Here is a 16,309-nt window from a genome sequence, read left to right as displayed (position 1 = left end):
CGCGGGTGCGGGGGCGGCGGGGAGAGGCAAACAGCATAGAAGCCTCTGGCAAGGGAGGAAGAAATCTAAATGAGTTATGTGTTATCCTTGCTTGAATATAATACGCAAAATGTACTGTGGGGATAATGAATTGAGGTGATGATGCGAAAATCAGCAGTTACGCTAAAGAGTTCGTGTTTTATCGATGGTAACTGGGGATGGTTGGAAAGTTTTCGTTTGTAAGTAGTTCCCCCCCCCCCCAAGGTTATGAAAATATCCACGGGGCACCTCTGTGGCTCAGTCCATTAAGCATCTGGCTTCTGCCCAGGGTCCTAGGATCCAGCCTCTCTTGAGCCCCATGAAGGGCTCTCTGCTCAATGGGGAGTTGGCTTCTCCCTCTCTATGCTCTCTTGCCCTCTTTCAAGTCAATAAATAAAATCTTTTTTTTTTTAAGATTTTATTTATTTGACAGAGAGAACACAAACAGTTCTGATGCGGGGTTGGATCCCAGGACCCTGGGACCATGACCTGAGCAGACGCTTCATGACTGAGCCACCCAGACGCCCCAATAAAATAATTTTTAAAAAAGAAAAAATATCCAAACGACCAGAAAACTTGAAAGAATAGTATATTGCATACCCATATGTGATTTTTTTTTCATTTTTCTAAGGTGTATGATAAATACTGGAAATTTATGTTTGTGATGCCTAAATTCAAGTTAAAAATAGCTGAATATGACATATACGGGCATGACATTGAAAAAATTCTGCTCGGGGCGCTTGGGTGGCTCAGTGGGTTAAAGCCTCTGCCTTAGGCTCAGGTCATGATCCCAGGGTCCTGGGATTGAGCCCTGCATCGGGCTCTCTGCTCCGCGGGGAGCCTGCTTCCTCCTCTCTCTCTGCCTGCCTCTCTGCCTAGTTGTGATTTCTCTCTGTCAAATTAATAAAATAAAAAAATAAAAAAAAATCTGCTCTTTTTGTTTCCTCTGTATCGTGATTTTTTCCCCCTGAAGCATGAGGAAAGTAGGATGCAGACATTATACTTTACCCTTAGGTACTTCAACATGCATCTCCTAAGAATAACAACTTCCCCAGCATAAGAACAATAACATTATCACAACTAGGAAAATTAGCAATAATTCCCTGATACCTAGTACCAGTCCATATTTAAATTTTGCCAGTTGTTAAACAAATCCTTGCAGCTTTTTTTTTTTTTTCCCAGACCAGGAGTCAGATCAGGTTTCAAGCATGGCATTTTGTGTATATTTCTTAATTCTCTTTTAATCTTCAAAGCTCCTCCCCCAATTTTTCATGATATTGATGTTTTAAAGAGACCAAGGACATTGTTTGATAGAATATTGCACATTAAATAGTTTTTTTTAAATAAAGAGTAAGCCATGGCTATTGTAGGCTGTGTCCCCTCAAATATCCTCCCCCACCATAAATATGACTTCATTTGGAAATATGTTCTTTACAGATGTGATCAAAGTAAGGTCATTAGGGTGAGCTAATTCAGTATAATTAGTGTCCCTATAAGAAGAGAAGAGACAAAGACAGAAAGATGGCTATGTGAAGATGGGAGCAGAGAGTGGAGTTAGGCTGTCAAAAGTTAAAGAAAAATTGGGGCTACCAGAAGCTGGAAGAAACAAGGAAGCATTCTTCCCTGGAGACCTTAAAGAGAGTGTAACCTTATTGACACCTTAATTTTCAGACTTCTAGACTCCAGCACTGAGAAAATAAGTTTCTGTTGTTTTAAGCTCCTCAGTTTGTGTTACAGCAGCTAAATGTATTATAATTGTATTTGTATTCGGAAGCTAACACAATAACTTTAAACATTTTGAAACAATACAGAAAATACAAATTGAAAGTTGATGCCCTGCAAAACCTGACCAACCTTCTTTTCACTCTCCACAGAAAAATACTATGAAGTGTGTTTGGGGTAATTTCCCAGCAACTTTCTAGGCATATACAAAGATACATATAAAAACGTGGAGGAAACGTGATTCACCAGAAGCCCTGTTGAGAGATTCCTGCCTTAGCTTGACCAAATATTTTGATAATTGTTTAGGGTAGAAGACCCTAGATGTGTATCAGCTGGTTCCCAGAATTCAGGGAAGCACATGAAGCTACTTGGCATGAAATAAGAGGACTTTGTTCAACTTTTGAGAGGGGAAAGGGAAAAAAAAGAGCCAACTTGCCCCAGAGAAGGATTAGAATAAATTGTCAGAGAAGAGGGATGCCTGGGTGGCTCAGTTAAGTATCTGCCTTTAGCTCAGGTCATCATCCTAGGGTCCTGGGATTAAGTCCCACATCAAGCTCCCTCTGCCTGCTCTGCCTGCTGCTCCCTCTGCTTGTACTCTCTCTCTCTCTGACAAATAAATAAATAAAATCTTTAAAAAAAAATAGTTGGAAAAGAGTTTGCCATCAAGTGTTTTACAGGGGGATGTGCAAGAGAACTGTATAATTTGCTTCCCTACCAAATTTTTATTAAACTGTGTATTACAAGTGCTTTTGACTATGTGCACTTCTTGGGCCCTCCAGTATAAGAGTAATGAATATCTGACATATCTTGGATCTTCAAGGCATACAGAACTCAATAAACATTAATATCAACATTCTAGATTCTTCAACTCCTTTTTGATAGCTGCATATAACAGAAAAGGGGTGTAATTAGAGTCCTGGGGCAATTTATTTGTGGTTTCAGGACTGTGGTCCCTGCTTTCTTACTAGTTATTGCCCAGGATTGCTTTTAACTCCTAGAGACCATCCTCAGTTCCTAGTTCCATGGCCCTCTTACCACATGGCAGCTTATCCATCTTCAAAGCCAGCAGGAGAATTTCTCTTGAATCTCTCTTACTTCTTTCTAGGGGGTCACCTAATTAGGCCAAGCACACTCATCATAATCTAATTTTTTATTAATCTGAAGTCAATTGACTAATAAACTTATAATGAAAGTGAAATCCCTATATTCACAGTAGAGCCCACACTGTGGAGAGGCAATTACACTAGGTGTGTACATCAGGGCATGGGAAACTTGAGGCCATCTCAGAATTCTACCTACCACAATCCACCCTCAAGGTCCTGAAGATTTACAGGTAAAAAACATTCACGCTTTTCCAAGTTTCCAATTGGTCTCATCCCAATACAGCATTAGCTTGAAGTACAAAACCTCATCTTAATCTAAATATCATCAGCTCAAACTCCAAAATCTCTTCCAAATCAGATGAAGATGAGGCTCCTGGTTATAATCTATTAATTCTTCATTGGCAGACCTGTAAAACTAAAGATCCAAGTTATCTTGTTCCAACATTCCCAAAATACAATGGTGGAACTGGAAGAGGATAACAGTTGCAAGCATTCCAGTTAAAAAAGAATAGAGGAAGACAGGAGTCACTGTTCTCAAATGCACAGCCACCTATCAAAAGTGATGAAAGAGTGCTCCTTTCTTCCCTGATACAATAGTTGGTTTGGGTTTTGTTTTGTTTTGTTTTATGTTTTGTTGTTGTTTTGAGAAAAGGAAGTCCCCTTTGTATTACCCTCACCTGAAAGGGTTTGATATCTTAACAGGCTTAGGCACTAGCTTTATTGGTTCATTTATCCATTTCTACCTGCTGACAATGTCACAGACTAAAATCACTGTATTCACTTCCTGATTCAGTGCTGGCACCAACCCATAAATCATGTTTCTCTCAATGTAACTTTGTACCAAACCCCCCTTTGCTCTTCCCTGTCACTAGGTCTTGTATAAGTTTATAGCTAGGAGTTCACACATATTTCCATAAGTCTGAATCGCAGGCTATGCCACTTATAGGCAAAACCCTCCAAAAATTCTCGTTATCTAGTCCTGGAACAATGAGGTCGATCACCCAACATACACAGTAATGAGAGGGCCTCTCAAATGACCTTTGTAGGATCAAGAAATTTAGCTTCTTGCAGTTAAAATAAACTGTACTCGATTAGAATGAATATTCCAAAAATTGTTAATCAGGTTTACACGGAAAACCTAAAGATTAAAAATTCTTCTAAGGACCTATCTTAGGTCCTGCCAAAATTAGGGATTCTCCCCTCTTGTTGCCAGCAAAGTCTGCACTGGTATTTTTTGAGTGCAGAGTTAAGAATTATAGGATATAGGGCAAAAGAGGTCCACTGTTTAAAAGTTCATTATAACATACAGTCCCAGAAATATCCAAATATTACGTGCTTGGTGTCATGTGGTAAATCACATTAATACAATGACATCTCCCCAATATACTACCAGATAAGCAATCCCAGAGGTCACAGAAAGGCTAACTTACCATGAGAAGCAAGGGGGTAAAGAAAATTAACATACTTAAGATAGGGTACAAGTGGAGAGAAAAGACCTATGATTTGAAACATGTGGTTATGCAGTGCTCACATGTCCTGTCTCTCTTTTTGGCATATTAGCCTTCCTGTTGATGGTGAGGTAATTAGGACGAGAGTTGATGTTTGAGCAAAAGTTCAGAGATGGAAGATGCCTAAGCCAATGACACTCTGGCTCTACCAAAGAGATGCAGGGATAAGAGTGCCTGGGCACATCCGTAGCTTGCCAGTTAACCTGGTGAGCAGGTTTTGCACTTTTGGAGCAGGTCCTGTGGGACACAATGTGAGTGCCACCACTGGAGGGCAGAATTAAGACCCATGAATGTTGAATGTCTCATGTAATATTGAATGTATCATGAAAATATAGTGCTCAATGAACATTAGATGCTCTCGTATGCTTAGTGCTTCATTAATATTAGGCACCTCTTGGTCTTTCCTAGCCTTTTCTACCTATGTTCACAAGTATATGCCCTGCTGCCTTTATCTACCCACCACATGTCACAGATTAGTAACTTTATCTCTGCTTAACTCGTGAGTTTTGCCCATCCTGTTTATTTCCAGGGCGGAATCGAATAGTCTCCAACAGTACAGTTCTGGGATAGAGTTGGTCTTGTGCTCTTGGTGATGATGGGGGCACTCACAATATAGTCAAACTTCTTATGACTCATTACTTTTAACAAGGTAGCATTCATTGAACCATGGTAATATCCAAGCACAATATTATTTTACTTGGAACACTACTGAACACATTTTACAAGGGATTTATAGACATTAGATCTCTTCTTCTCTCACTGCAGATACATAGCCTAATTTTGGGAAGGAGCACGGAGATTCTGGAGATAGTAGATAATAGTCACAAGCTATTAATCATAGCTACTTTCTATGATCCTTTTATTAATCAGTCCTAAATCCTGTCATGGTAGTGTTTTAGTTCCTACATGGGGGATTATCCTAAGGATCTCTTGGAAGCAGGCAAGAATGAGTCGACTTGCACATCATCTTGTTCTCTGTAATATTGTTTATGCTGTGCACTACCTTATTTCTTTACAGGAATGTGTTTATTTTGAAATCCATGATTTCTAACTTACAACCATCTTGCCAACAGTTCTCAACCTTCATTTTGCCTCAAAACCACCCAGGGAGCTTCAAAAAATATTCTTGCTTGGGCTTCACTCTCAGAAAGTGTTTTAATTATTCCAAGTTTAGGCCTAAACATACATATTCCTAATTATTGCCAGTTAATAAGCAGCATTCAGTCAGAAACAGTACTTTAGACATGGGGCAATCTATCTAAACAATGTGCTACATGATAGTTTGGTGATACAATAGATTCCATCGGGGAAGAACATTCTCTATAATTCCTTTGGTATTTTTGTTAGAAGAATCTGGTGGTGGTAAATCTCCTCTTCAACAGACTTGGGTGTTTTACATGGTAAGGGCTATAACCAATACCCTTGAACATTTTCTTTGTTTGTCCCAATGTGAATACTTCAGCTTGATCTCATTCCTTCTCAGCAAGTGTTATAGAAGGGATCCTGTTTGATTGGGGTTCTTACCAGATCCTTTACTTTAGGGAAGGTGGCTAAGAAGGAGCTTCCTTTGGCTGAAGTAACTCCCAATAAGGTGTTTTTACAGATCCAGCTGTGGGATTTTCCTATACAATAAAAAGAATTTACCAGTCAGCCAGATCTACTTTCCTCCTGGAGCCTTAAGAGAATAGGAGTTTGCATTAATATGGTATTGCAACAAATTCCCACAAATTTCGAAGCTTGAAATGACACACATTTATTATCTTAGAGTTCTGTAGGTTAGAAGTTCAACTCGAATCTCACTGGGTAAAATAAAGGTGTCAGCCTCCTTCTACAGGCTCTAGGAGAGAATTCATTTCTGTGTCTTTTGCAGCTTCTACAAGCTACTTACTCAACCTTCAAAGCCAGCAACAGTGGAGTTGAGTCCTTCTCATATGCTATCATTCTGAACTTTTTCCATAGTCACATTTCCCCCTGATTCTCTCTTGCCTTCCTCTTTCATTTTTAAGGACTCTTGTGATAACATTGGGTCCACCTGGATAATTGAGTCTCATCTCCCTATTTTAAGGCCAGCTGATTAGTAACTTTAATTCCATCTCCCCACTTCCCATGTAACCTAATATATTCACAGATTCCAGGGACTAGGGACGGGGACATAATTGGGTGGCCATTATTCTGCCTACTATACATTGCTTAATTTATCTTTTTTTTTTTTTTAAGATTATTTATTTATTTATTTGACAGAGAGAGATCACAAGCAGACAGAGAGGTAGGCAGAGAGAGAGAGGGAAGCAGGCTCCCTGCTGAGCAGAGAGCCCGATGCGGGGCTCGATCCCAGGACCCTGAGATCATGACCTGAGCCTAAGGCAGCGGCTTAACCCACTGAGCCACCCAGGCGCCCCTTAATTTATCTTTTGACCACAGATCTTAGTATGCATTTTAAAAAGCCCTCAGTAGGGTAGGGTGGGTGGGAGGACTTGATAAAGGTGTCAAAAGCTACAAACTTTCAGATATAAGATAATTAAGTACTGGAAATGTAATGAACAACATGACTAAATAATTAAGACTGTTGTATAGTGTATTTGAAAGTTGTTAAGGGAAAAAATTCTAGAGGTTCTCATTATAAGAGAAAAACAACTTTTCTCTTTCTTCTTTATATGAGATCATGGATATTAACTAAACTTACTGTGATAACCATTTCATAATATATGTAAGTTAAATCATTAAACTGTACATCTTAAACTTATAGAGTGCTGTATGTCAATAAGATCTTAATAAAACTGGAAAAAGAAATTAGCCCAAACAAAAATTAGTAATTCCTCAATATATAAGAAATATTTGGAGGCATAGCAAAATAAGTTATGTGAATAAGATCAGGTTCTTGCACGGTATATTACAGTCTCTTTTGATTAGAACTGAGCTGAAGTATCAATAACAAAAACTCTATCAATACTTAAATTAGTTTTCTTCCCTCCCCACTAACCAGCCAACAAAATCTTTAAGCCTTCAAGGAGGGGAAAAAAAGAATAACTCACAGTGGTAAGAATTTATCTATTCCAACCAGGTCTAGAACTGCTTGTTCACTAGACTTGCTGCTACTGTGGCAGATACGGAGAAACAAATGGTAGAGATTACCAGAGAATGGAGGTTGTATTGGCCATTCCCTTCTGCCAACAATTCTACCACTCTGGGAGTGGCGTGTTGTATGGTACAGAATTGGCAAAAGAAGTCAAAAGGATATGCATATTGCTAGCATACCTTCTACGAAGACTGTTGCAGTTTATAGTCCCGCCAATAGTCTATGACAGGAGCCTGAAAATGATCTAAGGAGGTATCTGACTAGCCATTCTTCATGAAAGCAGCTAAAGAGAATTGACTTGGGTTGGCAATTGGCAATGTTCCTATGTTGCTTTGCTGTACAACGGTATGTGGGTAGATAGAGCTAGAGTTATTGTGCATTGTGACACCAAAATTCCTACTAACTGGGGGTTGGAGGGGTCATAGGAGGTTAGCCTAGAAATGGGAAAATGAGGAAAACAAGTCTTTTGCATGGGTGGAGATTGAAGAAGAGATAAACCAAAGCAGATTTTTCTCCGATTTGCCAGGTTAGATGACTTGCAGTGCCATCTTCTGGCAATGAAGCCAAAAACTTTCAATTTCCATGCTAGTAATAAAGTACTTTCTTTTCTTTTCCCATTTTCCCCCTTTTCTTTTTTTCTCTTTCTTTCTTTCTTTTTAAGGGTTTCTTATAAAAGCATGGCTAAACCGAAAACTGGAAAAACTCAGAGAGGTCTTGGGTGTTGGTGTGTTGGAGAGAGGATGAGAGAGAAGGAAGCAGATTTTGTTGAAGCAACGATCTGAATCTTTGACCTCGGAGGTTTCTGGCAAAATCTGTGGACACTCCAGCAGGCTGCATACATCACATATACAGCAGGTATAACCTGGAGTGTAACTTATGTAGTAGACAAGCCATCATCCTCCTTCAGCTTCAAATTTGGATTCTCCTGTATCTCAGGGGTACTCTAGGTAAGGCAATTTAGCCCTGGGGTTATTCAGGACAACAGACCTAATCCCTTATACAGGAAAATCTGTTCCTATCTTTTAAAGTCCTGCCATGAAATTAGACCATCTTTCAATATACCGGCAAGTAATTTATACACACATTGGATGTAAATGTGTAGAAAACCACATTATAGTCTTTTAAAATTTTTTTCAATTCTTAAAAATAGTTTCTTGCTTTAATCATCCAAAATGTACTAGAAAAAGTCTCGCTTTTTAAAGCAAAATTACTTTTTAAAATGCGGTATCCCTAAGTAACAGATTTCACGTTAAAAGAAAAAGTCCCTTTCTCTGTGTATGTGGGACAAATTTATAAAATGCTTTATTTAAAACAGCTCTAGCCCTCATCTCTGCTTACTCCTTTCTTTCCTTTTTTCCTTCTCTCGCATCATCTCCCACCTGCTGGGCCTTGGCCCCGCCCCTCCGCGCCACTCCTTCCCCGCCTCCCCCAATGCGTGCCGGCTTCCGCACGCTGACGTCAGACGTCAGCGCCAGTGACGCGCCGGCCGCTCCCCCTTCCTCTGCATTCGCTCTAGGGTTTTGGGGCGCTACGGTGCAGAGTCGTCAGCTCCGAGTCGTAAGCAGTTCTCCGCGTAGCCCCGAGTCCAGTACCGGCGTTGGGAGGCAGAAGGACGTGGCAGGCAGGTAGCCTCCCAGTCCCAAATGCTATCTCCCCACCCCCATTCCGCCGGGGTCACTAGTAACCACCTCTGTGAAGTTGCAGGGCGGTAACCCGGGCACTCCCCCTGCCACCGCCCGCTGTTTCCAAGGGGCTCAGAAACCAATTTGTTCACCCCGAGTAGTGTGGAGCTGTCTCATTGGGCGTTGCCGGAGGCGGGAAGGAGTCAAGCCTGGGGGGTCAGCGAAACTCTGTTATCTGGAGTGGGAGTCTCATTGCCCTCCTAAAACTGGCCTGGGAGGGGCTGCAGGTTAGATAGACTTGGTTTCTCTTTCAGGATGTCATTTTCAAAATCCTGGATGGTGCCCCTGCCTCATTAACTGCTGTAGGAAGGCTGCTACACCTAGATGCGTATTGATCCCCACCGTTATTCCGACTAACGCTCTGTGTCGTTGAGGTGAGTTAACTTGCGGGAAGCAATGATATGCAAAAGAGTAAAATCATATTGGAAATGAGGAGACCTTGCTTAGATTTGTTTATGTAGAGCTTGCAGAGATAGTTTAAGTACACAGAAAATAATACCTCCACCTCACTAAAATGTTAATTCTCTAAAGAACAATATGTATTACAAAGCAGTCCCTGGACATTAGTTAAAGGATATTAAATGATAAAGGAATTAACATAATAGAAATCTTGGTGTGCATAAGCAGTAATTTACTTGGCATTTACGTTGTCTCTGGTTTTAAGTTACATATACATTTTAATTAAAAATGAGTAGCATTTATAAAAAATTTAAAAAAATTAATTAAAAAATGAGTAGCAGTTAACTGGTTAGCTTATAATCTTATATTTCAGTTTACATTATTTGAAACAGTTTCCCTATGAAGACAATAAAAGTTGTATTACTTTAAGAGTTCATCATAACTTTTTTATACAGGCCTAATTTTTATTCTCTAATGTAAGCTCCACCTCCAAGAAGCAGAAGTGTTTTTATTGCCATGGTAACATCAGAAGTATTTGAAGGATTAAAAGTAATATCCAATATATGCAAGTAATAGCCTTTTCTTATGATGCAGCAGTATTGTAGAGATGATGGAGGGGAGCCAAATATGGAGAGAAGTAGTCCTTTGTTTCTAGTTTAGATTTGTTTGGTATTAGAGAATCCACAGATCTATTTCACTTAAGATTGCTCTTTGTTCTAGGTGAAAGGTAAGGAGCCTCTTCTGTGGGAAAACAGGTTTTTGCACAGTAGGAGTCAGCATTAAGAGTTTAGTGAGGGGGGCGCCTGGGTGGCTCAGTGGGTTAAGCCGCTGCCTTCAGCTCAGGGCATGATCTCAGGGTCCTGGGATCGAGTCCCACATCGGGCTCTCCGCTCAGTGGAGAGCCTGCTTCCCTTTCTCTCTGCCTGCCTCTCTTGTGATTTCTCTCTGTCAAATAAATAAATAAAATCTTTAAAAAAAAAAAAAAGAGTTTAGTGAGGGTTATGGAACTTGGCCACAGTTCTTTCGAGGTCAATTTAATACATTGGCATTGTATTCCAAGTACATTTTCCCTAATCTCTCCCTTCTAATCTAAATTGTGGTCATGACACCATTTCACGAATATAAATTATTTAGACGTTGGTAATTTCCATTAGGGAAGCCGTTAATTGTTGTCTTAAAGGCTTACAGAGAAGAAAAACAAATGTTTTGAAGAAAGTCTAATAGGAATCCCATTTTTGCTTTCTGCTTTTTTGGATAATAAATAAGTCAGGGACTTGACTCACTGAGATGGTAAATTGTCCCCCTCCCACCATCCCAACGTTACTTAATGTTTAGAAAACCATGTATGTGGATTGTAGCTGCAGGTAGTACCATAGAGACTTCTTGAAATCTGTTGACATTCCTCTACTAATGTTTCCCTTCAGGAAAATTTGTTCTAGATGGAAGGGGATATAGTTTTTGTTCATAGTCTCTGGCATTTTTCATATTTGGTACAGAAATTTTATTATATCAAACATTGCTTATTGTAGCTTAAAATTTTTTTAGTTAAATGTGAGGAAAGATGTCTAATTTGACTAGAGGCTAAGATAGTTTTGTGGAGCATAGTGGACATAGTTGAAAAGAAGTATGCCGTATAGGAAAACTTCGAATGTCAGTGTTAGAAGTTTGAAAATGGGGAACTGTTGAAAGATTTTAACTGGAGAAATTGATTTAGCTAGCATTCTTCTTCTTTCTGTCAGCATTTATTATTTTTTAAATTTTACTGTTTTGAATAAATAATATATTCATATGGCTTAAAATTCAGAAGGCACAAAAGATTAAAAAAATCTTCTTCTTAATTACTCAGTTCTCTTCCCTGAAGGCAGCCAATAGTGTACCAGTTTATTGTGTATCCCTTCGGAGATGTTACATATACAAGCAATTAGGCGAGTGTGTACACATGTAGAGATTTTACATACTTGCATATACTCACATGTGTAAGTAAATAAGTGTAAGCATAAACCCATATATATTTCCTTTTAAAGTGTTTTTTTTTTTTTAAGTTTTATTTATTTATTTGACAGAGAAAGAGCACAAGTAGGCAGAGAGGCAGGCAGAGAGAGAGCCTGACTTGGGGCTTGATCCTAGGACCCTGAGCCAAAGGCAGAGGCGCAACCCACTGAGCCACCCAGGCACCCCTATATATATTTCCTTTTAATACACAAATGATATACCATATTTATAATTCTGGTACTTAGAAATTAATCCAAATCAATATAAATGTTTCTTTTGATTTGCTTATGGATATTTACATTTTACTCTTTCAGACAATGCTGCAGAGGAAAACTTTGTAAATCTATCATTTTCATACATTTGGAAATATTTATAAGGTCGAGTCCTAAAAATGGAATTGCTGGATCATAGTGAATACTGATAATTTGGTAGATACTATGGAATTTTATTTTCCCTGGTCTTTGTATCAGTTTGTATTCTCATCATATTCTGCTTCCTTATATTCCTTTCCGACATAGTATAGTAAAAAACTTTCTGAATTTTGCTGTTCTGATGGGTGAAAAATGCATCACTTGTACTTTTTTAAAATCAAGGTAAAATATACATAAACAAAATTTATCCCGTACTTTTAAATAATATTTCTCTTTATAAGAGATTGGATACTTTTGCAAATTTTAGCATTAATTACATTCTTTTTTGTTGTTAACTTGTAACTTCAGTCCTTTATTTTTCTGTTAGATTAGTTTTTTGGTTCTATGAATATGAGAATGTTTTATTTATTAGAAAAATGAGCCCTTGGTGATATGAACTAATACATATATATCATATATATATATTTTTTCTTTTTATCATTTGAATTTTGACTTATACTAGCTTTTCTTATACTTTTTTAAAAAAATTATTTATTTATTTATTTATTTGACAGACAGAGATTACAAGTAGGCAGAGAGGCAGGCAGAGAGAGAGGTGGGGAAGCAGGCTCCCCGCTGCACAGAGAGCCTGATGTGGGGCTCGATCCCAGGACCCTGAAATCATGACCTGAGCTGAAGGCAGAGGCTTAACCCACTGAGCCACCCAGGCACCCATACATGATGTTTTAAAAAGATTTTATTTATTTATTCGACAGAGAGAAACACAGCGAGAGAGAGGGAACACAAGCAGGGGAAGTGGGATAGGTAGAAGCAGGTTTCCCACCGAGCAGGGAGCCCGATGTGGGGCTCAGTCCCAGGATCCTGAGATCATTATCTGAGCCGAAGGCAGACACTCAACAACTGAGTCACCCAGGTGCCCCATATTTTTTTCTTTTTTAAGTGGGCTCCACGCCCAACGTGGGGCTTGAATTTATGACCCTGGGATTGAGACCTGAGCCAAGATCAAGATTTGGATACTTAACTGACTGAGCCACCCAGGCACCCCTTGTATACGTGTTTTTTATGTAGTTGTATTAATACCTTAAGGCTTTTTGGGTTTGTGTCATACTAAGCTGCTCTACTCTAAGATTATAAAAGTCATCCTCCCATGTTTTATTGCTACTTTGGTTTTTTTTCCCCCTTGCATTTAAGTAGTTTATTATCTAGAATTTGTATTGATGTAAAGTGAAGAGAATGGGTTTAAGTTTTTCTCTTCCAGATTACTACCTAGTTGTCTAAATACTGTTTATTTCAAAAATCTAACTTTTCCCCACCAATTTGAAATGTCACTGTGGTCATTCACCAAGTTAAAAATATGATGTTTTGTTTTTTGTTTGTTTTGAAAGAGAAAGAGAGAAAGGCAGGGGAGGAGTTGCAGAGGGAGAGGGAGAGGGAGAAGGAGAATCCTGAGCAGCATTCACAACCAGCATGGAGCCAGATGCAGGGCGTAATCTTATGACCCTGAGATCATGACCCGAGCCGAAATAAAGAATCAAAAGCTTAACTGACTGAGCCACCCAGGTGTCCCCCCAAAATGTTTTTGACATGTTTCTGGATGTTCAATTATTTGCCTGTCAGTTTCATAATTATTATAGCATTATATTGTGTTTTGATATTGAATAGAAAAGTCTTTCTTCATTGATCTTTTTCTTCTTTTTTTCAGTATGTATTCTTTTTTTCTCACATTAACTTCAAATCAGCTTGTATAATCACTGCCACCCACAAAGATTTGTTTTTGATAGGTCAGAATAAATGTAGAGACTAAGAATTAAAATCTTTTTGATATTAGATCTTTCCACTTTTTTTTTTTTGGTGTGTTTTTGTTCTTTCTTGAATATTTTCTGTTGGTTCATTTTCCAGATTAATAGTCCTGACTTCTTCTGTATCCTGACTGCTGTAAAACCCATGCAGTGCCTTCTTAATTTCATATATCTTGTATTTCAGTTCTAGAATGTTCATTTAATTTTCAAAAATAAATGTCAGTTCTTTGTTGAAGTTCTCCATCTTTAAGGAAAATCAGTTTTGTTCATCTTTTCCTCTTATTTTCTTGAACATATTTCTTATGTTTATTTAAAATCCGTATTTGAATCATTTGGATTCTATTTCTATTGTTTCTTTTGGTCTTGGGTTATTTGGTTCTTCTTATTCTTCTATACACCTTATAATTTTTTACTGGATGTTGTAAATAAAGTCATAGAGGCTCTGGAACATTTATCTTCCAAAAAATTGTTATGTTTTATTCTGGCGGGTTGATGGGAGTATCAGCAGATTGCCTTCCTTGATCCTGTCAGGGAATGGTGTTAGGCTCTCCTAGGACTAGTCTGTTTTAGACTTGCTCTTTGTATGCACAACATAGCAATGGGCTGACAGGAGAAAAATTTATATGGAGAATTTGGGGCTTTTCCTGTTCTTTTTCCTTTCTCTAGGACTTTGGCAGCCTTAAACTCCGACTTCTCTCTCCTTAGCTCAGTAAGATTGCTGCTTTCTACTTAAGTTCCATCATGCTATGCCTCAATTTGGAAAATGTCTTCAGGGAGAAGGCTGGGATAGATGTGAAACTCATTAGTATTTTCCCACCTCTTAAGGATTATAGCCCCTCATTTCCTGTCGGTCAATTATATATTTTACTCAGAGTTTTTGATTGTTTTGGGAAGTGGGATGGTCTGATAATGAGCTACAGCATCATGATTGGAACCATTTATGTCAGCCTTCACTTAATCTCCCATATCAGATATGGTACCGTTCTCAACTGTGTTGGTATCACCAATCTAGAGACATCTCTAGTCTTTTGCCAACACAAGAGAGGTACAGTCACCTGACTGAGAGGGGTGGAGGAGGCAAACTGTCTAACTGCTTATTACACAGTCTTTCAGCCAATTCTGTTTTAGTTCTGATATCCTCACTCTCAGAGCACCTCATTCTAATTATTGAGCTAGTTTATAGTGAAATTGACTTATTTGCCACTGCTGGGTTACAATACAGCTTTCTCTAATCTCCTAAGTCAGTTGCTGCTTATTCTTATGTTTGTTAGCTTCCAGAAATTTGTTGCTATTGCTTACTCTCCATTTCTGCCTTTTTGATCTCTTTAAAGTTATATTCGGTTTAGGGAAGAAGTAGAGGTAGAAGTAGAGGTTCAGTTTAATATGTTTAATTCTAAATTGCACTTTATTTTTTTACTTTTTAAAGATACAGGCTGAAGAAATTACTCTTGTGTTGGGCCACCTGGGTGGCTTAGTGGGTTAAGCCTCTGTCTTTGGCTCAGATCATGATCAGGGTTCTGGGATTGAGTCCTGCATTGGGCCATCTGCTCAGCGGGGACCCTGCTCCCCGCCCCCCCCATTTGTGATCTCTGTCAAATAAATAAATAAAATCTTTAAAAAAATTACTCTTGTGACTTCTTTTGATTTCTCTGAAGGGAAGGTTTTGGCCATATCTCCCTGTCATTCCTACTTTTTGTGGCTAATGGTACAATTTTAAACAATGTTGAAGTTTCCTATTTTCTGATCTACTCAACTGTTTTATTTTCATCTCTTTGCATCATAGATTATTAGAGTTGGTAGGGCCCTTAAGATAGCACTATGTTTAAAGATTTTTTTTTTTTTTTAATTTGACAGAGAAAGAGATCACAAGTAGGCAGAGAGGCAGGCAGAGAGAGGAGGAAGCAGGCTCCCTGCGGAGCAGAGAGCCCGACGCGGGGCTCGATCCCAGGACCCTGAGATCATGACCCGAGCCAAAGGCAGCGGATAGCACTGTTTAAATTGTTAGTATTTTCAGGTGAAGGAAACAAAGTGCAGAGGTCAAGTGGTTTACTTTTTGGTCATAAATCTTTTCTCTTCCAAATCCATTGCTTTGCGTGTTATATCACATAACTCTTTGGAAAGCTCAAATGTCAAAAATGTCTTTGGTTTTATGTTTTGAAATGTCTAATATTATAGATATAAAGTTGATAAAATAGTTGGAGACCTTAAGAATACTGTCAAGTTAGTATATGATTTTCATTTGATGCTGGAAACTGAAGCATAGAAAGGACAAACACTCCTATTTTCAGTTTATTACAAAAATGAAATTGGGGGGCGCCTGGGTGGCTCAGTGGGTTAAGCCTCTGCCTTCAGCTCGGGTCATGATCTCAGGGTCCTGGGATCGAGCCCCGTATCGGGCTCTCTGCTTGGCAGGGAGCCTGCTTCCTCCCCTCTCTGGCTGCTGCTCTGCCTACTTGTAATCTCTCTCTCTCTCTCTCTCTCTCTAAAAAAAAAAAAAAAAAATGAAATTGGAACAGGATTATTGTGTTCCTCCAGTTATACGTTATGATGATGGTGGATGTATAAACCCATAGTATGTTTGTCATTGTTTCTCATTCAGTTTGAAAAATCTTTTAGGATTGTAATTCAGCTGGGAAGTC

At 38.8% G+C, this 16,309-nt stretch overlaps 1 protein-coding gene across 7 annotated transcripts in view; it reads left to right on the top strand.

Annotated features, from left to right (window-relative positions):
- Positions 1-8,915: 8,915 nt before the first annotated feature.
- The window catches only part of NEK1 (NIMA related kinase 1), a 193,128-nt gene continuing 185,734 nt past the window's right edge, over positions 8,916-16,309 (top strand). For all 7 annotated transcript variants that reach the window (XM_045997312.1, XM_045997311.1, XM_045997310.1 and 4 more), the window contains exons 1-2: positions 8,916-9,052; positions 9,364-9,483. The gene's annotated coding sequence lies outside the window, so the exon portion shown is untranslated. The remainder of the gene's footprint in view (positions 9,053-9,363; positions 9,484-16,309) is intronic.

This window comes from Meles meles, chromosome 2 (genome assembly GCF_922984935.1).
Source record: "Meles meles chromosome 2, mMelMel3.1 paternal haplotype, whole genome shotgun sequence".
Taxonomy (NCBI): Eukaryota; Metazoa; Chordata; class Mammalia; order Carnivora; family Mustelidae; genus Meles; species Meles meles.
Note: the sequence above shows the minus strand (reverse complement) of the source record. Positions and strands in the feature narration are given on the sequence as shown.